The sequence below is a fragment of the Dromiciops gliroides genome, chromosome 1 (assembly GCF_019393635.1).
Source record: "Dromiciops gliroides isolate mDroGli1 chromosome 1, mDroGli1.pri, whole genome shotgun sequence".
NCBI classification, from domain to species: domain Eukaryota; kingdom Metazoa; phylum Chordata; class Mammalia; order Microbiotheria; family Microbiotheriidae; genus Dromiciops; species Dromiciops gliroides.
In genome coordinates, this window is record NC_057861.1 from 162,014,718 (window position 1) to 162,040,533 (window position 25,816).

At 39.1% G+C, this 25,816-nt stretch overlaps 1 pseudogene; it reads left to right on the plus strand.

Moving 5' to 3' along the window:
* Nucleotides 1–7,850: 7,850 nt before the first annotated feature.
* The window catches only part of LOC122746768, a 34,016-nt pseudogene continuing 16,050 nt past the window's right edge, over nt 7,851–25,816 (plus strand).

The following is a 25,816-nucleotide window of genomic DNA, read 5'->3' on the forward strand; positions in this document are numbered from 1 at the left end:
AAGGGAATGCTACAGACATATTAAAACTGGATTTCAACATCTGTCATCTGTCTTTGTTGACAAGATGGAGAGATGTGGGCTGGATTAACATGGGTGGACTTGGTACATGTAAATGTCTTTGGAAATGAATTGATGACCAGAACAAAAGTAATTAATTTAGAGAGAAGTCTCTGGTGGGATGGCCCAGATGTATGTTCTTTGATTTATGCTTGGTAACATTTTTTCTTTTTCTTTTTTTTTTTTTGGTGAGGCAATTGGGGTTAAGTGACTTGCCCAGGGTCACACAGCTAGTAAGTGTGTAAAGTGTCTGAGGCTGGATCTGAACTCAGGTCCTCCTGAATCCAGGGCCGGTGCTCTATCCACTGCGCCACCTAGCTGCCCCGGTAACATTTTTTCAATGACTGATGAAGATATGGATGTCAGACTTAACAAATTGACAGATGACATAAGACCAAAGGGGTTATTTAGAACAGGGACTGTTCAAGTCCAGTCAAATCACTAGACAGATAAAAATGATTCTAACAAGCTCAGCTTGATTAATTCGTTTCATATTCCCCTTTACATATGCTGTATTTCACCTAAACTATTGCCAGGACTCAGTAGTTCATCTCCAGTGACCTCCATATCTATAATGCATGCCCTTCTCTCCTCTGCTGCTAGAATTCCTAGCTTCAGGGTTCAGTTCAGGTGTTAACTCTGTGAAACCTTTTCTAGTTCTTTCCAAGATTCTCCCCATTTGCTTTCTCCATTTAAAAAAATCTGTTTATGTGTTGTATCCACCCAACATAATGAAAGCAGGGACAATTTTATTTTGACTTTGTCTCTGTGATACTACAAATAATAGCCATTTAATAAACATTTGTTGAATTCTATTGTTGAAATTTAATAGAAATAAATTTAAAAGGGGGCAGCTAGGTGGTGCAGTGGATAAAGCACCGGCTCTGGATTCAGGAGGAACTGAGTTCAAATCCAGCCTCAGACACTTGACACTTAGCAGCTGTGTGACCCTGGGCAAGTCACTTAACCCCCATTGCCCCACAAAATAAATAAATGTAAAGTCCAACATTTGGTGTTGTTGTTTTTTTAAATCACCAAACAGGTCTAGACACATCAGTCAGTCAAGCAGTTATTAAATCTCTACTATTTGTTGTGGGAGGGAGGAGTTGGGGAGAAGATACAATAACAACAACAAAAATTCCCTGCCCTGGAGGAAAATATATTCTGTTGGAGGGTTAGGGAACTATATGCAAAGAAAAATACATGCATAATGCATACTCTAATGTATAGAGTAAGGGGGTGGGGGTGGGGGACCATTAGAAACCGGGGACTTAGGATAGGCCTCCTGGATGAGTAGAACTTGAATTAGGAGAGGTAGGGATCCAGGGATATGGAGATGAGAGGAGTGTATATTCCAGTGCTGGACAAAAACAAATGGGATATAGAATGCAGAGGGAAAAACAACAGGAAGGGCAGTTTGGCCAGAATATAGTGGGAGTAAAAGGGAGTAATGCACAACAAGCCTAGGAAGGTAGTCTGGAGCAACATGGTAAGGGACTTTATATTCCAGATAAAGGCATTTATATTTTATCTTGAGGCCAGAGGGAGTCTACACTGGAGGTTTTTGAGCAGGAAGCCATGTGATTTAGGAATATCATTTTGGCAGCTCTGTAAAGAAAAGGAGATGGGAGATCCTTATTAAAGTAGGGAGATAAGTTAGGAGGCTATTACTATAGTCCATCATAGATAAATTCCTTAACTGTAAGATAAGAAAAACGACTTCGTGGTGCCAGGAATGAAGAGCTCACTTACCAAACTACAATAATTAGTATCAAAATGGATTTTTCAAGGAAGGTTAGGGAAGGTAGCATAAACCGGAAGGCCAATAGGCCATGAACCCAGAATAATCTACTTAGCAAAACTCAACATGTTTCATGAAGATAGGAGATGCCTATTTGAAAGGAACAGACTTTTAAAAGTTTACAAAAAGATATAGCACTTACAGGAAGTCTTCAAATAACAAGACTGTAGTAAAAAAAAGATCACTTTAAAACAATTTTAAAAACCAATTGTTAAAGAGGTGTAGAGGCATTTTATTGACTATTAACTGGGAAGGGAAAAACTAGATACAAAAGGGGAAGAGACAAGGTGATCCCCAAAGTAAAACCCCAATCTCCAGTAAAGAGTAACAGTGTTAAAGTGGCCTGCATGGTTATTAGTGGAAGAAAAAGTAATGTTGCCAAGAAGAGTTCAGCTAATTACGGATTAATAATAGAAATAATAAGATTGAGACAACATGGATTCCCTTGAACTACAATGACTGAAGAAAATGCAAATCTAAGAATTATAACGACAGATACAAATAAGCTAAACTCCACTATCCCCTTTTCTCCACAGAATGGATTGCAAATCAGAATCCAGCAATATGCAGCATATAGGCAACATTTGATCCGGGAAAATAACAAGAAAGTTTTAAAATATTAACTATAATTGTAAAGCAGCCATTGACACGTAGTTTGCAATTTTAAGGTGTACAAAAGCAATTGACAAGTGAAAGTTTAAGCTAAAGTTTGTCATACTACTCAATTTTGGATATTTACTGGCTATGTGACACAGAACAGGTCATTTTGCTTTTTGTTTCCCAGGGTTCCTCACCTGTAGAAATTGGAACGATGGTGATTTCCTCACGGAGTTGTTATATGGAAAGCAGTTTGTAACCCTTAAAATTCTGCTCAGATGTTTGTTTTTATTCCCACTATGCTTGTTTTTATTCCCATTAAATCATGAAAACAAGTGGCATTAATCTGACAAAACTGAATTCAAAATAGAAGTAGATAAAGATATGCAAAAAAGGCTCTATAAAAATGAGAATGTATCCATCTTAAGTATATTTGCATCTAATAATTCTGCAACAGAATTCAGGAAGGAAAACCTCATAGCCTTGCAAGAAGAAATAGATTTTTGAAATAATTAATCTGTAAGGAAATGGTGCATATTTATGAGGCTAAAATGACCTATTTCAATGTACCCAAAGGTCATGAATAGACAATTTACAAATGAGGAAATAGACTAAGTAGTACATGAAAAAATGTTCAAGCTTCTTAATAAGCAGAGAAATTCAAAGCAAGACAACCTTAAGATATTATCTTTAGAGACAGAAAAATGATATACAAAGTGACTACAGCAATGTAAATGGAAAGAATGACACACCAAAAAATTGAAAGTAAATGTAGGGGCAGCTAGGTGCCACAGTGGATAGAGCACCGGCACTGGAGTCAGGAGTACCTGAGTTCAAATCTGGCCTCAGACACTTAACACTTACTAGCTGCGTGACCCTGGGCAAGTCACTTAACCCCAATTGCCTCACTAAAGAAAAAAAAAGAAAGTAAATGTAACAGGGAGCAGCTAGGTGGCGCAGTAGATAGAGCACAGGCCCTGGATTCAGGAGGACCTGAGTTCAAATCCAGCCTCAGACACGCGACACTTACTAGCCGTGTGACCCTGGACAAGTCACTTAACTCCCATTGCCCTGCAAAAACAAACAAACAAACAAACAAAAACCAAAAGAAAGTAAATGTAACAAAATTATAAAGACCTAGCAGGGTTCAAATGAAGAGAGGTGGGAAGATACTCCCAACCTATCCCTTCATGGAAGTAGGAGGTCCACAGGTATCGCACATGTTTTCAGACTATTTCAATGTATTGATCAATTGAGCTGACCTTTTGTTCCCCCTCTTTAAAAAATACTAATTGTCATAAGGGGTGGCTCTGTTGGTGGAAGAGAGGAAGGAATACTTTGGATAACTATAGTTATGTAAGAAACAGAAAATACCAATAAAATCTTTTTAAAAAGATATCTATACTCATTAAAATGGTAAATTATCTCCAAAAATGACAAATAAAAATAGTAGATAACATATATTACTGTGAAGTTTGCAAAGCTTTTTATGTATGCCCTATCATTTGATCCTCACAACAAAACACTACACTGAAGCTTTTTCCTTATCATCCTTTTTCCTTTGTTTCTTTTTTCTCAAAATTTTATTAATATCTTTTGCTTTTTAATGTCACCTAAATTTCCCAGTTTAGCCCTTTGTTTCCCAGTATTTCCCTTTGTTTTTTTTTTTTAAAAGAACAGCTTCTCTTGCAAGAATATCCAGATTTCTGGATGATGGGAGGAAGGAAATAGAAGTCTATTGATCCCACCCTCCCTGCTATGTCATTTCCTGGTTCAATCCTTTAGAAAAATAAGAGAAGTATGCCAGTTACTCCTCTTCCTTTTCTCTCCCTCCTCCACCTTTAGCAAAGACATTCTCTCTCCCTCTCTTTCTCTCTCCCTCCCTCCCTGCCTCTTCTGTTTCTCTGTCTCTCCCCATCTTTCTCCTCTTTGTTTGTCTTTGTCTCCCTTTCACCTCCTTTTCTCTCTCTGTCACTCTCCACCTCTCTCTTTTTCTCTCTGTCTCCATTTTTCATAATACAATATTCAGGGTGACCTGGTTTTGAAAGAAAAGCAAAAACAAAAAGCAAGCAAATTAAAAAAAAAATCCCAAAGCTGATTTCACCTCTCATCTTCTACATTTCCTCTAGAGGAGATTCAGGGAACAAACACTACCTTGCTTTCTGATCCAATTTGTCTCTAAATGTGATAGATGAAATTTAGGTGAAATGGTTTTTGTCTGAGTATTAAGGAATTATAGGACATATAGGAGGATAGGCCTGGCAAAATTTATGTGTTGTATATAGGTAATGGAGGCCTGAATTTTTCTTCAGGTAGTTTTCTTGGTATAATAATAAAAAATTAACTTTTCCAACAAGAAAATTGTCCTGTTAAGGAGCAATCAGTTTCATTCCTTTTGATTTTGACCTTGGAAAAGGCAGAACATTGATTGCACAGGGGATCCAGAAAATTAGTTACTCCCAGTTTCATTTGTATCCCTGTGAAACTCATCAAAAATAATTTTGCCAAAATGATATAGATTATAAAGGACTATTGCTTTGCTTTTAAAGCTGCATTTTAGTGAGGCAATTGGGGTTAAGTGACTTGCCCAGGGTCACACAGCTAGTAAGTGTTAAGTGTCTGAGGCCGGATTTGAACTCAGGTACTCCTGAATCCAGAGCCAGTGCTCTATCCACTGCACCATCTAGCTGCCCCTAAAGCGGCATTTTAAAACATCTTTAAAACACATGAGGATGGGGCAGCTAGATGGCGCAGTGGATAGAGCACTGGCTCTGGATTCAGGAGTACCTGAGTTCAAATCCGGCCTCAGACACTTAACACTTACTAGCTGTGTGACCCTGGGCAAGTCACTTAACCCCAATTGCCTCACTAAAAAAAAAAAAACAACACATGAGGATGCCAAGGAGTTTGAAGATAGGCCTAATTTAAATTTTAGAATTCTCTCCTCCCCCAGTTCTAATTGCATTAAAAGTAATGATAATTTACCACAGATACCATATTACTTTTCAATTGCTTTTCCTGGAATATATCAAATCCCAATATGTATTATTTTCTAGTATATTCATAGCTCTGATCCCTGGTCTCTTAAGTGTTTCGTTTAATTGATGCTTTTAGATAGTGATGCTTTTCTGCCAGATACTGAGAGGTTTTTTGTTTATGTTTGTTGTAAGTGACTTCAGCTAAACAGGATATTACAGGTTCTCAGCTTCTTTTTTTCCTCTTAATTTCTAGATCAACTCTTGAGAGGTGAAGACAGGGAATGAAAGAGAGTTGGGCATAGGTATGGAAAAAATGTCCTTAATTAGCATAGTTGTGGGCAAGGTAGGGAAGAAAAGATACAGTTTAGTACATATATTTAAAATTAAAAAGCAGAGTTATTCATCATAACCCAGTTAAACCACCATCTTGACCTTTTTCTCCCCCCCAGTTTTTAGTTTTCATGTTTTGTACTCCCTGCTGCACTACAGCACACTGGTTTTGTATGCTAACTCAATTCAATTCAATCAACTTTTATTATGCACTTGCTAGGTGCCAGGCACTAGGCACTGGGTATACAAAAAGAGGCAAAAGACAGTGCCTGCCCTCAAGGAGCTTACAAACCAATGGGGAAATAAGTAGTAGTTATCCCTTCTACATTGAGAAGGTTAGGGGTGAGGTCACCCAGTAAAATTTTTTAGCCTTCCCTTTGTACCAGAGAAAGAAGTCTGAATTATTATGTTATTAAGATAAAATATGTTGATATTATACAATACTATACATATATTTTATACATTTCTGGGTTTCTCAACTTTTCCTGTTTTATCCGCTGGCCTTCCTGTGTCCTTTGTGGCTTCCACAAAACTCCCCCAAAATTCCCACTTAATTTTGTGATACATTGAAACCATGACGGGGAAAGTTGAGATGTAGAAGGGATAGTTATATTTGTAAAGCAAACTACATGCAGGGCAGCTAAGTGGCACAGTGGATAGAGCACAGGGTCTGAAGTCAGGAGGAACTAAGTCCAAATTAGGCCTTAGACACTTATTAGCTGTGTGACCCCCGGGCAAGTCCATTTACTCTGTTGGCCTCAGTTCCCTCATCTGTAAAATGAGCTTGAGAAGGAAAAGACAAACCTTTCCAGTATCTTTGCCAAGAATACCCCAAATGGGGTCATGGAGAGTTGGACACAGCTAAAGCAACTCAACAATAACAACATGCAGGATAGATAGGAAATTGTTAAAAGTGCAAAAACAGTGAGATTTAGAGGGGTTGGGGAAGGCTTCCTATAGAAGACAGGATTTTAGTTGAGACTTAAAGGAAGCCGGGAAGGTCATTAGATGGAGCAGAGAAGGGAGAGCACTCACGTTTTGTCTGTCTCCACACCCTGCAAAGGGGTTTGAACAGAGTTCCCAGTGATAGCAGAAAGGCTACAGGGGGAATCAACTCCAGGATTCTTGTGGGGAGCCTGAGGAGAACAGCTCTGATTGCATTTCGACTCAATGTCTTCTGTACAAGGGATTTGTTTCCAGGTATCAAAGGGTTATGTTGTCTGAGGGACAGGATGGGGACATTTCCCTTAGAGTCTCTCTCTAACTTATTTTTTAGTACATTTTACCTTCAGGGCAAATAGGAAAACCTGTTTGTTCCACTGGGTTTTGCCAAATTCAATCATATAGTGTGATTCTTTTATTTTAGGATCAATGTTTCCTAAAATGTGGTTGAAATATGTTCCTATTTCATCTTGGAGACCTTTGGGCAAGATGCCAGGACACTGCTGCTGGTAGTTTATGATCAGGTCAGCATTAGAGGCATATTGAACCTCCATTATGCCAATTGCTGTTAGTACTATGGCTACCCTAATAAGGTGTCTTTCTCTTAAGCCTAGGTGGGACACTAATTGATTCTTTTTTTTTTTTTCAGGGCAGTTGGGGTTAAGTGACTTGCCCAGGGTCACACAGCTAGTAAGTGTTAAGTGTCTGAGGCCGGATTTGAACTCAGGTACTCCTGACTCCAGGGCCGGTGCTCTATCCACTGTGCCACCTAGCTGCCCCTACTAATTGATTCTTAATTCATCTTCTTCCCTACTCTCCACACCCAGGGAACAGTCTATGCAAACTCTATACTTTCTAGCTATAGACAGCACAGCACTGACTCGTCTTTTTCTGCCCATTCCCCCATCCCTACCTTTCTGGAAGGGTAAAGATTTATCTACTAGTAGATGGTTTGTGGTGGTAGTAGTTAGTGGGATTGTAGTGGCCAGCCAAAACACAGATGACTTAGAGCTTTATAAGACTCTACAAAAGCTGGGGAAGCAGACAGGCATTAGGCATTCCCCCAAATAGGCAGGTTATATTCCAAGAGTGCTTTTAAGCCAGTTGTCTGGAAGTAGGAATGCATGGGGAAAATGTTACAAATTATGGCAAGACTCCTGGGTCAGTCTACTAAGCCCATAAGGTAGCTGAAATGCTATAGGTTTGCAATGAAAAAATGTTTTTAAACCATTGTGTTTGTATAATAATTTTGTTTTAATATAGTAATTAAAAAACAAAACAAATACTAAATTGGATGAGTTTATATGTGTGTGTGTGTATAGAGTATAGATGAATAAGAAATTATACTGATCACTCAAAAAGGATGTTTAATGTTAATATAATGAAGAATCACAAAACTTTGGAGTTGGAAAGGAACTTTCTTTTTTTTTTTTAAAGTGAGGCAATTGGGGTTAAGTGACTTGCCCAGGGTCACACAGCTAGTAAGTGTTAAGTGTCTGAGGCCAGATTTGAACTCAGGTACTCCTGACTCCAGGGCTGGTGCTCTATCCACTGCGCCACCTAGCTGCCCCTGGAAAGGAACTTTCAAAGTTTTCCAGTCCACTTTTCACTGGAATTTGTGCATACTCTTGAGAGGGCTCAAGGATATGAGAAGTATTGGCTCCTGTGTCTAATTTCACTAAAAAGCTTATGACTCTCTTTTTCCTTGATGCAGAAGCGTCTCTACCATAGTTAACAAGTTATTGACTTTTATATGAGATTTATAAATCCTTTCCTCACAACAAGCCTATGAAGTAGGTATTACAAATTTTATTATCCCCGTTTTACAGAGGAAGAGACTGAGGCAGAGGAAGTGACTAGCTGGGTTATTACAAAGTTAGATGTACTAGGGAACCTGGTTTCTTAATTCTAAGACCATGGCTTTTTAATCTATACCATTAGATGATGAACTTCTTGAAAGCAAGGATTTTTTTGTCTTTCTTATCTCCAACACTTAGCACAGTGCTTGGTACAAAGTAGGCACTCAATAAATGTGTATTGACCAGCATGGGAGCTGATGAAATTATGCAGACACTATGTAAGTTTCTGCAGCCTGGGCCATTATGCTTTTCTCCAACTCTAAAGCCCATAAAAACATATTGAACTGGCTCCCTTTACCCCCAACAGCCAACATGGGTCACGTTCGGACCAAGACCGTGAAGAAGGAGGCACAGGTCATCATCGAAAAGTACTAGACCCGCCTGGGCAACGACTTCCACACCAACAAGTGCGTGTGCGAGGTTGCCATCATCCCCAGCAAGAAGCTCCGCAACAAGATCACAGGATATGTTACTCATTTGATGAAGTGCATCCAGAGAGGCCCTGTGAGAGGTATCTCTATCAAATTGCAGGAGGAAGAAAGAGAAAGGAGGGATAACTATGTTCCTGAGGTCTCTGCTTTGGATCAGGAGATCATTGAAGTGGACCCTGATACCAAAGATATGTTGAAACTCTAGGACTTTGGCAGTTTGTCCAACCTGCAAGTTACCCAGCCCAAGGTTGGGATGACCTTCAAAATACCAAGAGGATCTATTTAATGTTTACTTCCATGTTCTTTGCAATAAACTTGGGAACCCCCCCCAAAAAAAAACCCCATATTGAATCTCCATTGGTATATTATGGTACATCAGAACTTCAAAGTGAAGGACCAATCAGGGCTCAGGCTGGAATGAGAGACAGGGCTCACCAAAATAAGTGTGCAAGCCAAGCTGTTAGCAAGAGGGAATAGTCAGTAAGCTAGGTTGGGTTCAGAAAAATTGGAAAAGGGGAGAGAGAGAGAGAGAGAGTGAGCACGAATGTATGGTGGAGTGGAAAGAGTACTGACTTGGAGTCAGGGGACCTGGGTTTGAATTTTATTTTTCAAAACCTTAGTTTCCTCATCCATTGGCTAGTTGGTTCAGTTGTGTCTGATTCTTTGTGAGCTGACTTGGGTTTTCTTGGTGAAGATGCTAGATCCCTTTGCCATTTCCTTCTCCAGCTCATTTTACAGATTGAGGAACTGAAGAAAATAGGGTTAAGTGAGTTGCCCAGGGTCACACAGCTTATAAATGTCTGAGGCTATATTTGAACTCAGGAAGATGATACTTCCTGACTCCAGGCTCAGTGCCCTATCCACTTTGTCATCTAGCTGCCCTTTCATGATCCATTATATGGAGATAGTATTACACTCCATACTTTTCAGGGTTCTTGTAAGGAAAGCTCTTTGTAACCATAAGACACTATACAACTGTGGGACAGCTAGGTGGCACAGTGGATAGAGCACCGGCCCTGGATTCAGGAGGACCTGAGTTCAAATCTGGCCTCAGACACTTAACAATTACTAGCTGTGTGACCCTGGGCAAGTCACTTAACCCCAATTGCCTCACCAAAAAACCCAAAACAAAACAAAAAAAGACACTATACAATTGTAAGTTATTTAATGACAAGGAGAGGAGAAGGAGGTAAGAAGGCAAAAGGTTGCCTAAGCACTGAAGCAAAAGCCAAGATTTCTCACAGGAGAGTAAATTGTGCTGACTGCATCTCCTGGTGAAGTGCAGCCTTTAAACGGTTGGCTCAGGGATTCCAGGAAGCCCTACTTCCAAAGAGGACAGCCTTCCCTGGCCTTAAAGGGGCCAGGAGGTTCAGGTTCCGTCAGTATAACATCCTGAAAATTTTCATCTTTGAAGATCTAGGAGTCAGACTTACAGAGATAATATTGTCCCTTTAGGGCCATCAGCATGATGGATCTGGACAACCACTGTTCAGTTCATTCCCTTGGGGTTGGGCCTTCTCAAGAACTTTAGATGGTTTGGTCATCTCTAAGTCTTCTCTGATTACAATTAAACATCCCTTATTCCTTCAATGATGTTTTATATGCAGTGGCTTTCAGATTTTTCACTGTTACTCTAAGCTGAAAAGGCTTCAGTTCCCTAATCTGTAAAACAGTAAGTTTGGACTAGAGAATTGAAATTGGAGTCGAAAGACACCCCCCCCCATTCAAATTCTGGTGCTGCCACTTCCTCTCTGTCTGACCACTTCTCAGTCTCCTTTGCTGCATATTCCTCCAGGTCACATGCACACTAACTTCCAGTGTCCTAAAAGGGTTTGTCCTGGGCTCTCTTCTCTACTCCTTCTATGCTAGATCATTTCTTGCTCTCTCAGCAGCTGCCATTGAACTCCCAAGAGTTCAGTTATCATCTCTATGATGATTCTTGTATTTCTTTATCACATCCTAACTTCTCTTCTGACATCCAGTCTTGTATCACCAACCGCTATAGTAGATATTTCAAACTGGATGTCCCACAGACATCAGAAACTCAACATGTTCAAAACAGAACTCATTATCTTTCCTCCCAATTTTCTCATCTCTTCCCAGTTTCTCTATTACTGTCAAGGGTCACCATCTTCCTAGGCATCCAAATTTTCAAAGTGCCCAGCATTCGAAAAGAAAAAGAAAAAAAAGCACTTTCCCCACTCCCAAAGAACTCACATTCTAATGAAGGAGACAACATGTAAGTTACTTTGTATATATGAGATATACACAGTGTGAGTGAAAGGTAGTATTAAAGCAAAGGCATTAGGACCAGGCAAGGACCCAGGGGCATCCTTTAAAGGATTGGGTTTATTATTTTTAATACTATCAGCTCAACCCCCACCCTTCCGATATGTTCTACCCGGCATCATTCACCAGCTACTTTTAGTGTCTCCCTCAAATCATTAATTGATCCAGTAATTAGCTAAATGATACTGAGATACTAATTAATTTCAATTAGATTTTACAAAGGTATATCCTTCAATATTGTACAGAGATACATCTCTCTGAACTCCCCCCTAAATCACACACACACACATAAATAACAGAGCAATGATTGTTAAATTACTTGCCCAGGGTCACACAGCTAGTAAGTGTCAAGTGTGTGAGGTCAAATTTGAACTCAGGTCCTCCTAAATGCAGGCCCAATGCTTTATCTACTGTACCACTTAGCTACCCCTAAAGTTGATATTACAAAGCATTAACCCACCAGGCTCACTGCCAAATGTGGTACAGACAATCAATGATTCTTTTCCTCTTGGCTGCCATCTGCTACACAGAGTCAAACAGATATCATATCTCACTGGATTCAATTGTTGGAAAACTCTGTCATGTACTCCAGTTCCTGGATCTTTGGTGTTCTCCTGATCTGTCAAAGCTGATAGTGCTGCTTTTCTAGTCCATTCTATCTCCAATACTCTGTCATCTAAGGCAGGGAAAAATGGACACAAGGAGGAAGCAAGAGCAGGATCATGTGCTTATGCAGGTGGACAGACATAAAAAATCAGTATATGCTATAAAGTCTACAAGGAAGGTTGCTTCAGGCTGAACACACTACATGCTTATGAAGTCTGGAATTTTATTGTCAAGATCCCCATTTCATGTGTTAAGGGCTAAAATTCTAGCTAAACTGTCTAAACTATTTAATGAGTGGTCGCCAATAAATTATAAGCTTTAGCAAGAGTTAGGCTTTTAAGCATTTATTAAGGAGAATAAGAATTTGGTAAAGAAAAAGAAAGGCCTAGATTCCTATCTATTAAAGGGAGAGCACATTTCTAGCTCCGCTCTCTGCCAGAGTCCAAAAAAAAGAGAGCCTCCGTCTCCTCCTTCCTCCTCCCACTAGTCCGCGTCACTTCCTGATACCAAAGACTCCTGGTCTTGCCCTCAAAGACCTTCGCTTCATGGGCAGAACTCTTCTACAGTTAGTATCCAGCAGGTGGCGTTATTCCAATCGTTACAGTCCCCCCTGTTGTTCCTCAAGAAACAAAATGTTTCCTTGACGGAACAGTAAAAAGAATATAATAACTATTGCTAACTAATAATATGTGAACAACAATATAGAAAAGGAAGAGAGGAAAGTTTTGTCCAGAGGGGCGATTTTTTTTTTTTTGTCCTCATGAACCGACGCTTTGACATTGGTCTTGCAAAGGGAGGGCCTCTGCAGAGAGTACATATTACAGATGGTGTATATTATAACCGAAAAAGAAAAGAGAAAAAAACAAAACAAAACTGTTCATTTAAAGTCTCTGAAAGTCTTTTCTCAGATGTCCTCTAGGTGTAGTCGTGGAATGGAAGTCTTTTCAGGGGTTGATGTGTGGATACTGGTAATCAGCCAGGAAATTTCCTACAAAATTGAGCTTAACAGAACTTTAAAATAGCTTTGTCAATAATCAAATCAAACAATGAAAGTTCTCAAAAACATGTCTAAGGGAATTCAGAATCTTAGTTGTTACACATGAAACATATAATAAAACAAAAATTGAAACATTCTTTAAAATTATAATATTACTATAGTCCCCCCCTTATGGAGGGTAATTGAGAAGACAATTGCTGCAATATTAATTATTAAAAATAATTTTTTATCTTTGTTTCATCACTTTTTGCATCATCTGCCTAATTATCCTCATGCCATTATGAGAAATTTAAAAATCTAATATAATTGGTAACAGGTGTCAAGGCCAAATTCAACACTGTATTTATCATGACACCTGAGATAATTATGGGGGTTACCATAAAAGAACAGAGAAATGATGGGATATGAGCATTCCCACACTTGAGCAATATGTACTGCCCATACAGTATGCCAGGCTTAAAATAGGTGGATGGAATATATGTCCAAGCCACCGAACATATTGGAAGAAACTGAGTCAGACTTAATCAGATGCATGGGATTGAGATGTCCATGGCATCAGGCATATAGGAGGGAGCATAGAAGCCAGGTGTAGGAGCGAGATGGGTGGGATGAATACTTCCAGCCATCTGTACAATATTGTGGGGAAAAATAAAATAAAATATTAAACCAAGAGAATCCAACCTCAACATTAGTCAAAAGCCGTTCCCTCGGCCATACCTTGACTTCATGCATGTCTCCCCTCATGTGACAATTCAGTGTCTGCTCTTGCATGTATTCCTCTTGTGATTGGATGGCATCTTGGCCAACTGGCATCTGATAACTCAGAATAAAGGCAATTAATGTCTTAAATGATAAGTTCCCATAATCCAAGTCTCATATGGATTTAAAAATTGAGGATAATAAATGATTGCAAAAAATGTGAATACATCTTGACTCAGAACACAATATATAATTATGCAACAATTTCAAATAATACCCCTTTTTTTTACTTAGTATACAATTACTTTTTTGAAAAATCTGAACATATTTAAATAAAAGTTAAAGCACAACACAATCTCAAAGACAACTTTTACAAATGTTCCCCTCTTTTTTTTTTTTTTTGGAATATGCTTATCAAAAATAATACTTCTAGAATCAATTTACACTTGCCATGGCAAACAATTTGCCAGGGAAATGCTTTAAAGAGTTTGATCAAATAATCAGTTGAGAAAAAAAAATAACAAAAACAAACAACTCAGAATATGGGAGCACAATACTCCTAGAATTAACATTGTATTATGAAATCAAAACCATCTTGCGATGTTTCAAAATTAGATAGATGAATGAATAGAAGAAAATACACATGGAACAATAAAATACAGTGAAATTCAAACTAAGGAAATCTAAATGAATATGAACTTAATATCAATAAGAGTATTATAAAATATAAACTTGATCACATGACTATAAAAAGCTTTTACAAATATTCTCCTTGTTTTAGAAACTAAGTATAAGACACAATCTCAAAAGCATTAAAATCTCTATGAAAATAAACCCATACCATTAATTTCAAAATGTATATGTAATAGTATAGAAATCCTATGTAACCTCTGAACTGATACTATTAATAATCTGAGTGAATTTAGAACACTTTTGATTCCGATATCTAAAATCCCCAATACTCATATCAATACCTTGCTTCTTACTTCTACATTTCTGTAAAATATATATACTTCCATGGCAAAAGAAGCGGAGTCTTGAACTATGGTGACGATTGTCATTCTTATTCAGCTTAAGTTTTTCTTCTTTAACCCCTCTATATTGTCTGTCAGTCTTTTCACCATACAAATGCTTTATAAGATTACTAATTAAAGACAAAAGCAGGTTAGCAAAATTATGAACAAAACGAGCATATCTGGAATTTAAAGGGTTTTCTAAGGTTGTCTCAGAAGCACAGCCAGGCTGGGGAAGGGCTGAGCCTGAAGCTGCAAATGTAGTTAGAGAAAGTTGAGCATGCGCATTAGATCTTTGGACTTCCCGGGCAGGGGAAGCAAAGGGCTTGGCCATGGGGGGAGTAGAGGGTGGGGTCTGGAGAGGAGGGGAGGGACCAGCACAATTTGAATCAGACTTGATTTTGAACTCAGGCCTGGATTCCTCTTCCCCCACTTTGCCTCCAGGTGCTAGGGGATTAAAAACTTCTAGAGGGTGGGTCATTGCCTCCAGGCATGCAAAATTAGAGCAACAATTAGTGTTAGAATTGGGAAAAGCTGCAGGAATCTCTTCAGGTTTCTCTGAAAAAGCATGGTTGGGAGAGGGAGTGATATTTCCTTGTGTGAGTAAGTTGCTGGCTCTTTTAACAAAAATAAAAAGAAAAATAGAAAATCCACAAAAACAAAGCATTAACATGATCTTATCCCCCATTTGTCTGGTTAAACAGACTAAAATCAAAAATAGGGTAATTAGGGAGTTTAAAAGGTCCATTCGAAAAAATTTAAAGGAAAACACAGCCAGTGCGCCAGTACTTAGCAGTTAAAGGGAGAGGGAGGGGAAATTTCTTACCCAACCAGAAGATCAGAAGACTGAAGTTTAGCTTTCCTCTTCGTGGTCAGCCATCTGTTAAGGGCTAAAATTCTAGCTAAACTGTCTAAACTATTTAATGAGTGGTCGCCAATAAATTATAAGCTTTAGCAAGAGTTAGGCTTTTAAGCATTTATTAAGGAGAATAAGAATTTGGTAAAGAAAAAGAAAGGCCTAGATTCCTATCTATTAAAGGGAGAGCACATTTCTAGCTCCGCTCTCTGCCAGAGTCCAAAAAAAAGAGAGCCTCCGTCTCCTCCTTCCTCCTCCCACTAGTCCGCGTCACTTCCTGATACCAAAGACTCCTGGTCTTGCCCTCAAAGACCTTCGCTTCATGGGCAGAACTCTTCTACAGTTAGTATCCAGCAGGTGGCGTTATTCCAATCGTTACACATGTGATTTCTAAAATGACTTGGTCGCTTTCTTCCAAGTTTGACATCATATCTACTTGGGCAACCAATTTCTCTTTACTGATCAGAATCATGTTCAGAATAGCAATTGTCTAGGATGCTTCATCCATATTTTCTAGACCCCCTTGAAAATACAATTCATGATTTTGTTCTCCAAGATGGTTCCTGAGGCCTCAAAAATCAGTTGGGACAGAGAAGTATCTCTTTGGGTATAACACTGGCCCTGGAATTTCTCTCAAGGTTAGTGTTATATACTTTATCCAGTTATATTGTCTAGAGGTTCCTACTTTTCTCCTTTGTTGTTCCTTTTATTCATGTGAAGTCCACTCTATCTCCAGTATTCTGTCATCTAAGGTGGGGCAGGGGGGAAATAGACATAGAAGAAAAAGTTTTTTCTATTCCTGGGAAGTCAGAAACAGCACGATTTGTTTTAGTAGAGTAGGGTTTTTTTGTTTTTGGGTTTTTTTTTTAGGGCAATGAGGGTTAAGTGACTTGCCCAAGGTCACACAGCTAGTAAGTGTCAAGTGTCTGAGGTCAGATTTGAACTCAGGTCCTCCTGAATCCAGGGCCAGTGCTTTATCCACTGCTCCACCTAGCTGCCCCCGAGTAGGGTTTTTTAAAGTACTGTTCTGACTGTCCTTTTGAGGAAATGGGGAATTAGAAAAACATGGACATAAGAATGATCAGCTCTGGACTAAATAAAGGAAATTGATTGTTACCAAATGGATGGAAACTTTCACTAAAAGCGGTATAGGGGATATGCCAAAGGAAAAAGATGGGGGGGGTTACAGATGGAATAAGAGAACCACAGAATAATGTGAAAGTCAAGAGATATTGGTTTTGTAATTTAGGGGACAGGATAACTGATATTCAATAAGTAAGTAAGTAATTATTGATCTCTACTTATGTGGCAAGACCCTATAGAAATGGATTGTGGCTATGGGCTATGAAATATGAGCTTAAGATAATGTTCCTTCCTTCAAGAAGTTTACAGTTAGGAATAGGTAAGATGTGCACATAAAAGGATAAAAAACAATAAAATTTGTTTTTAAAAAATTATAGAGGCTATAACTTTGAATTCTCTGCTGTATTTGCATACTGTTCAGAGGTATGTCACAAGAATGAAATGAATCAAACACTTCCCTCTCAACTTTTAAATAAAGGCTTCCTGGAAGTAGCTTAGACCTGGAAGTGGGGGCTCAATGAAGGTAGCTGAGAGAAATTTGTAAAGCATGTAATTAGGGAATTTACATAAAGCTTATTTTAATTCCCTGGTCAGAATATGTTTTGCAGAATGTCTAAAAACTTTACTTCTGTTGCTGATGTAAAGCCTGCCTCTAGCTATTCCATGAGTAATACTTCCTGTCTGATGTTTTCTAGGTGACTCAGGTCCTATTTCCACCCTCCATCAAACCAGCAGAATGACTATATTTCTAAGCCAAGCTGCCAAAATACTTCATCCGTATCCTTGCTTCTTGAAGGAAAAAGCAAGAGTTTGCATTTGATAGTTTCAAGATGAAGTGTTCAGTGTGTTTTAAAAACAAACTTCCAGTTCCAAATGTTTCAAATGTTGGCTTCCTTTTTTTTTTAACAACATACAAGCCCAGAGGAGGAAGAAATAGATTGTATGGGGTAGTCTCTCCTGTGTCTGTAACATTGGTTGCATTTTATAATAGAATCTGTTGTTGTTCATACATTTCAGTCATTTCCAACTCTTCATGACCCCATTTCGGGTTTTATTTGCAAAGATAATGGAGTGGTTTGCCATTTCCTTCACCAGCTCATTTTACAGATTGAGGAAACTAAGGTAAATGGGGTTAAGTGACTTGCCAAAGGTCACACAGCTAGTAAGTGGCTGAGGCCACATTTGAATTTGGGTCTTCTTGAACCCACGCCCAACATTCTATCCACTTAATCCACCACTTAGCTGTCCATAATAGTATCTAATTGGATGTTAAACTTTCAATGTAATTGCTAAAATTTAAAAGGTAGTGTGTAGGAGGACAGGCACACTAATGTGCTATAAAGATGTTATATGAATTAATGGAATACTATATCAAAGGAAATGGCAGGGAGCAGCTAAGTGGCGCAGTGGATAAAGCACAGCCCTGGATTCATGAGGACCTGAGTTCAAATCTGGCCTCAGACACTTGACACTTACTAGCTGTGTGACCCTGGACAAGTCACTTAACCCCCATTGCCCTGCCAGGAAAAAAAAAAACAAGAAAAAAGAAAGAAATGGCAAATATGACAGATTCAGGGAAACCTGGGAAGCCTTGGATGAACTGCTGCAGAGTATAGTAAACAGAATCAAGGAAGACTGGAGTATGTGTGCATGTTGGTAGGGCAGTAATGATGATACAAAAAGAAAAGGGAAGGAGAAATGTCAATGAAACTTTTTTGAATGCATAGAAGAAAACAAGGAAATTCAGAGGGAGACACAAAGGACAACTTTGGAAAGGATGTATTGATTTTATTATATGCTTTAAAAAATGTATACATAATACAAATTCATGATTTAATATATAAATATATCTTTCTGCTCTTTGTATGTAGAAATGTTCATGCTTTGCTTATGTCTATCAACTTTAGAATAACAAAAAAAATAAAAGAAAACATAAAAAGGAGGCTCTTTTCCTTGTGAAGAAACCTCTTTATCTTCCTTTCTAAAAGTACTTCAATTCTAATGCTAGAGGGCTCCCTTTGCAAAGAACTCCCTCTCCCTTCCCTGAATTTAGCTCCTCTTAGAGCTTTAAGTGTGTCACATGACCCAGGGAGGGAAGGTCAGTAAAGGATATTCTGATAACTTTGTAAAACCATCTGCCTGCCAATAAGAGGAAGGACTATTAGCCCTGGTTTCAGTATGGTTCTATAGGCTTATTTTGAAAACATGTTTCTCTTCCCATCACAACTTCCTTATCTCTCTGTAGTCAAGCAGAGGCATTAATTTCTCTCTAGTTTCACATGGCTGTATATCACCAAATTAAGGGTTAATTTTCTGACTTTGTAAACTAAGAAAAGAACATAACTTCTTGTAGTTTAAATACATTCTCTGAAATATAAAATGTTCAAAGCTGTTTTTGTAATCAGAACAAATGGCCAAGGCTTTCCATGAAAACATTATCTTCAAACCACCATTCCAAACATGCTTATAAATTGTTCATTCCCTTACATCATAAACCAGTTGAGGTTTCCATTTTATCTTTTTGCTTTAGAAAAAAAATCATAGCATGTAAATTTGAACATCTAATTTTACTGAAATTTGGATTAAGAAGGGGTCACAGAATAAATATGAACATTTAAAATTTTTTATTTAAGTATGAAGATTATATTAAAGTATGATGATTATAAAACCTACAGCTTGACAACTTGCTAGTTCAAATCAGTCATGCACAAGAACTCTGGGAGTGGCAGTACATCTTACCTAGACCAGAGCTTCTTAAACCTTTTCCACATATATGGGTATATAGGTATATAAAATAGGTATACATAACCTTTTACTGTTGCTAAATTTTTTCTGACCCCCACATTGTAGCATAACCCCATATGAGGTTACAACACACAGTTTAAGAAGTTAGGACCTAGACCACTGATCTTACTTTCCTCCTGTGAGAAAATAATGAGTTTTGGGACACCCAGAGGCCCCACTTGAGAAGATAATATTGGGATTGATTGGATCGACTTTTCTGATTAACTCACTTAAAGTTGACTTGATTGACACCACACCTACCTGAAAGCCTAGCCCTCAAGGGGTGTGTTCTCTGAACTCTGACCTCAGGGCAGCTAGGTAGTACAGTGGATAAATCACTGGCCCTGGATTCAGGAGGACCTGAGTTCAAATCTGATCTCAGACACTTGACACTTACTAGCTGTGTGACCCTGGGCAAGTCACTTAACCCTGATTGGCCCACAAAAAAACAAAAACAAACAAAAAAAGTAGTAATCCATGAATTCTGACCTCAGGCATGTTCTGCTCATGGACCTCCCTCAAGTCCAGTGAACCAATGGATTTGAGTGATGCTAGCCAATTAGCTTGAAGCAGTGTATAAGGACCACCTCTCATTGGGACCTGCTGGAAACTTGCAGTCACGCAGGGAGAGAGACTTCCTTTTTTGGCCTAAGACTCATACGTGAAGGTGCCTTTTTCTCTCTTCTTCCCTAGATCCTAAACTTTCAGTGCAATGTGCTCGATCTTTACTAATATCTAATATGCTTTAATAAATGCTTAATGCAGAGCTGGGAGGACATTGTGCTTAGAGCAATTGTGAATGAGTTAACTACTCTCAGCAATGCAATGATCCAAGACAATCCCAAGGAACTAATGAGGAAGCTTACTATGCACCCCCAGAGAAAGAACTGATAAAAAGAACACTTGTGGGTTGTACATATATAACCTGGTTGCGATCTTATGGAGGGGGGAGGAAAGAGAGGGAGGGAGGGAGAAAAATTTGGAACTCTAAATCTTATGGAAATGAATGTGGAAGACTACCCTCACATGTAACTGGAAAATAAAATAAATGTTTGTTGCTGAAATAATTAAATAAACAAACAAATAAATAAATAAATGCTTAATGCAGAGGCAGCTAGGTGGCACAGTGGATAGAGCACTGGCCCTGGAGTCAGGAGGACCTGAGTTCAAATCCGACCTCAGACACTTGACACTTAGCTCTGTGACCTTGGACAAGTCACTTAACCCCAATTGCCTCACCAAAAAAAATGTATATGTATGTAGATAGATGAATGAGTGAATAAATAAATAAATAAATGCTTAATGACCATTACTGCTAAATCTGGGTATAAGGGTATTACCTCTTCTGATCAGACCAAAGGAAGATCTGAAAAGAAAGACTACCTCAAACAGAAAGATGATTGGTGCAATCTGTCAGTCCCCTGCAGTTTAGGGGCACAAGAGCAAATGCAATTATTTGCTAGCCTTTCTGGAGTTTTCCCTTAAATCCTCCCCACGAGAGAGAAGAACCCAAAGTAGCTAACTTTGTATTGCAGCTAGAAGTATTTGGCATTGATTGTGTATATCCCCAAATTCCACCTTCCCCTCTGCTCCCTGTTCTTTCATTTCTACTGTTTATTCTTCCTTTTTATAGAAAGAAAACCAGTAGCTGTTAATTCTCGTTGTGTGGTTAATTATAGCAGTACCACTAGAGATTTTGGTTAAATGGGCAATTTTTGTAGCAGGCAAGAGATAGATCCCAAAAAGATGTAGCAAAGTTAGTGATTCCTCCCTCAGAATCATAAATGATTTGGTGTCACTTAGAGCTGATAATCAGGAGAGGTGGTAATTAGGGCAAGACTAATAACCCAAAGTGAATCAAGAGCATCTAGGTATAGTAGAATAGCTTTGAGAACCAGATGGGACGAGAGAAGGGCAACCTTTCATTGAGTGTATACCTGGTCTAACATATTTTCCAACTTACTTTTGGTTGTGGATTTGTACCGGAGGGCACACCACACTACTTGCTTTAACCTATGGCAACCTTTATATGCCCCACCCACTATGGGTTTAAAAGAGTGAGCTCTCAAACTTACTTACATAGGGGGCCTCCACTACACTTGGATCTCCACTCACCACAATATACCCAATATATGTATATACACATACACATTCATACATACATATATGCATACATAGTGTGTGTATTGTGTTGAGTCCAACAACAAAGAACTAGTATTGCTACTGAACATGTCTATTCTTGGAAGCTTCCTTTGCTCTGTGTGATCATGAGTTTAGCAGCAACCTCCATTTTCTCCCTTTTTCTTACTCTCCTCCCTTAATCCCCCTGAAAAAAAATCAGTTTGCACCATTGGCTCATGGGAATTGGAGTTCTTTTTCTCCCAATTAGCATTTGCCTTCTAATTCCCAACCATTCTGGGAAATGTAGTCCTTCCCTGCCTTTGCCCTTTCTATTGCGTCCTGGCGTATACAGTTCTTTCCAAGTCACCTACATCTGTTACATCCAACCTCCACTTAAAAACATTCTTTTTTTTTCAGTCCCTGAAAATTATACTGGTTAAATGACATTCAAGATGTAGACTTATATCATGTGGTCTCCATTAGCTTAGACACTGATTACACTGTTCATAGGTACAGAGTATGAAACATCCATTTGGGGGGAGGAAGTCAGAACAGTGATTTCATCAATGTATGTTCTCTCATTGTGGAAACTCCCTTCCCTAATTCAGACGGTCAACTTGCCTCACATTTCTAGTGTTAGAATTGTCTAAGGTTATTGAGAAGTTAAATGATTTGTTCATGGCCACGTAGCAACAGAAACAGGACATGAAGCTCGGTTTTCCTAACAACCAGCCTAACCTGCCATCCATTATATCATGTTACTTCTCAACGTTCATATTGGAGTTGTATATAATTCTATGTCATGTGACCAAATACATAGGTCACTTACAAGCACATGCTACACTCCATCCATAGGAGAGGCACATATTGTCTTTTCTGTGTACTCTCTTGCAGCACCATCTGGCTGCACACATAATTTCCTTACCCACCAGCTGAGCAGTATCCTATTTCAGCCTGGTTGCTAGCTGGATATTCCTAGTACTTCTGCAATGATCCATTATCAATTCTACATTCTTAATCTCCATATCCATTGTGAGTAGCTTGAAATCCACTGGCCCAATGGGCCGCAGCCCATCCCTGAGCCTGTGGTTGGCCCTGGCTGAATAGTGTTGTTTCTAGTTCCTCATAAATAAGGCTCCCTAGTTGGTCTCTATTCTTTTGGGGCTCTCACAGAGACAGTATTAGATAGAAAATGGGCCTCCTGTGGATTTGGTCCTTTCCCTGATGCTTGGGCAAAGGCAATCCTATCAAGCTTCTTCCAATTTCAAATGAATATCACTATACAATGCAGCTTCTTCTTCATTTTGAATCTTGGCCCAGACCTTTCCCTGTGTGCCATTATCTGACACTCACTGCCCATTTGCAAGAGCAAGGCAATTACCTTGTAAATCCTACTTCCTCAACTCCCCATAACTCCTATCTCTCCAGAAGCGGACTACCTCCTAAAGGTAACAAGTAGCTGCAACGGCTCACCTTTGCAGGACCTTCTTTGCCTCTCTGAACCCTTTGACACTGTCAGTCATCCTCTTCTCCTCGAAACCTTTTCCTCTCTAGTTTTTCATGGCCCTGCTCTATACTGATTCTCCTCTAACCTGTCTGAACACTCTGACTCTGTTTCCTCTGTAAGATCTTCATCCAGCTTGTGCTTCTAACCATGAGCATCCCCCAAGGCTCTGTCTTGGAGTCTATTCTTCCTTTATGCTATTTCTTTTTGTGATCATTAGATCCCATAGACTCAATGTTCATTTTTTTTTCCTTCTTTTTTTTTTTCTTTTCAGGGCAATGAGGGTTAAGTGACTTGCCCAGGGTCACACAGCTAGCTAAGTGTCAAGTGTCTGGGGTCAGATTTGAACTCAGGTCCTACTGACTCCAGAGCTGGTGCTTTATCCACTGTGCCACCTAGCTGCCCCTCAATTTTCATCTTTATGCAGATGATTCTCATCTATTTATCTGTCCCTAACCTCTCTCCTGACCTCTAGTCTCACATCTCTACCTGTCTATTAGACATCTTGAACTGGAAGTCCCAGAATCATCTTAAATTCAGTATCACCAAAATGTACTCTTTACTTTCCCTGAAAAAAGTCCTCCCCCCTTGCTAGCTTCCCCATTACTACTGTCAAGGGCATCATTATCCTCCCAGTCACCCAGGTGTCATTCTCAGTTCTCTTTCTCACTCCCCCTCCCATATCCAATCTGTTCCCAAGTCCTGTTGATTCTGCTTAAACAACATCGCTTACATTTTGTCTCTCCTGACACTGCTGCCTAGTGCAAGCCCTCAAGACCTCATACCTAGATTATTGCAATAGACTTCTGGCTGAGGATGTTGGAGGAGCAGAGCAAACTACCAAGGGAGATGGCTACTGTGGCATGGTAGGAATAGTCTTATCTTAAACACAAGAAATCTCTCCAAGGGATCTCAATGGTTAGCTAAGCTTGAATTCACATTTCTCTTGGCCTGCATAACTTATCTAGTGATACAAAATTTACTTCAGCTCCCAGGATACTCTCCAGAGTGAAATCCAAGACTTTCAGCGGAGTTTTCTTGTATTAGTGACTCTGTTCACTGTGTATCACAGATTATCTTCATTCTCTCCATGGGGATCACCAAGGTTTCTGTTGTCTGTGGCATCTGTGCTGACATTGTTCTTTCATGACTAGTAATGAATACTGAACTCATAATTGGCCAGTACCACTACCCATTTCTGGCTGGCAGCATCGAATTTAGCACTTGTCAGTGGATTGTTATCCATCCATATTTGGAATCTTGCCCCATACACATGATCTCATAATTGTCATTTATAGTCATCATCATAATGCATTTATATTTATGTAGTGCTTTAGGATTTGTTAAACACTTTACAAATATTATCTCATTTTATTCTCACAACAACTCTGGGGGAGAGGTACTATTATTATTATCCCCATTTTACAGTTGAAGAAACTGAGGCAGACAGTGGTTAAGTGACTTGCCGAGGGTTATGCAGCTACTAAATATCTGAGGTCAAATTTGAACTCAGATCATCTTAACTCTGTCTAGTCTCTATCCTCAGTGCCACCTAGCTTCCATTCAAACCTTTCAGTGGTTCTTTCAATATTTTATGAATTCCAGTACAATTATTGAGAAGTTTATCAGTTATCCATGTATCACTCACACTATATATCTGGGCTGCCTCCTATTCCAGGCACAAAATCTTGATGCTGCTGTCTTTTTTACAACAATTCCTGCATGTAAGTCACCAATGGTATCCTACTTATATGCTTATTCCACCCACCATGTACCTTTCTATTGCTCTTTGGATGGCTATCAATTCTCATTCTTCTGAGATTGTGAAATTCCATGATTTTTAGCCAGGCAAACATAAACATGAATCACTCAATAAACACTGTCTATTATGTGTAAGATTTGCTAGTCCCTCTTACACACCCTTGTGGGGTGGTGAAGAAGGTAACTATTGTCAATTCCACTTGACACACTGGGATGTCTGAAAATGGTGGGGCGGGGGAAGGGTAAATGGTACAATACAAATGCTACATCTAAGATTGCTAGTGACAGAGCTAGGACTGGAAATTGGGCTATCAATTGTTTGTCCAGCTTTTTATTCTGTGTCATTAGATATGCAGAGCTGTGTTGTAATTGATATTTTTTTGTTTTTTTATGAAACAAAGTACATTTATTTGTGTATACGCCTTTTTCTTTCCCAGAGATTTCCCAAAGGATAGCGACTGCATAAAGCTGCCTCTTTTCACATCTCTTACCATCTGACAGCACATTTTCTGGGATTTCACATACAAGCTGTTTCCTAGGCAACCACCATATAGCCTGCAGAAGAGTCTGCATGAAGAGGAAAGGGGAGGGGGGAGGGATTCTATCAGATTTTCACTCTTCTCCTAATTTCCTGAATTAATAACATTGCAGGTCTTTGACTTTGCAGTGGCAACAGAATCCTCAAAGGCTTAGCATTAGGATTGTCCTTCAACTCAAATTATTCTGCTTGCAGAGTCCAAATAACAGCTCATTTAGGATTTTGTCCATCATAACTCTTAGTCCGATTATATTTATATTCACCATCAACCCTTCCTTTTCCTTTAGTCTCAGTCCATGCATTAAGTTCCTTTCCCAGGTGTTGGGGGAGCTCCTTATTAAGATGAAACTCTGCCCTTCAAAGACATGATGAGCTACATCCCCTGCGATCAGGGAGCACTGCAGAGGTCCTTTCATTAGCCTTAAGAAAAGATGGCGCCTAGAGTTAAAAGTGACTACCCAGAGGAGACAACACAAAAACAGGATTTTAAAGCAGGAAGGGACTTTGGAGGTCATGAAGCCCAACCATAAGAATGTCTGTATGTTCACAAACTATTAATTTTGTTGGAGA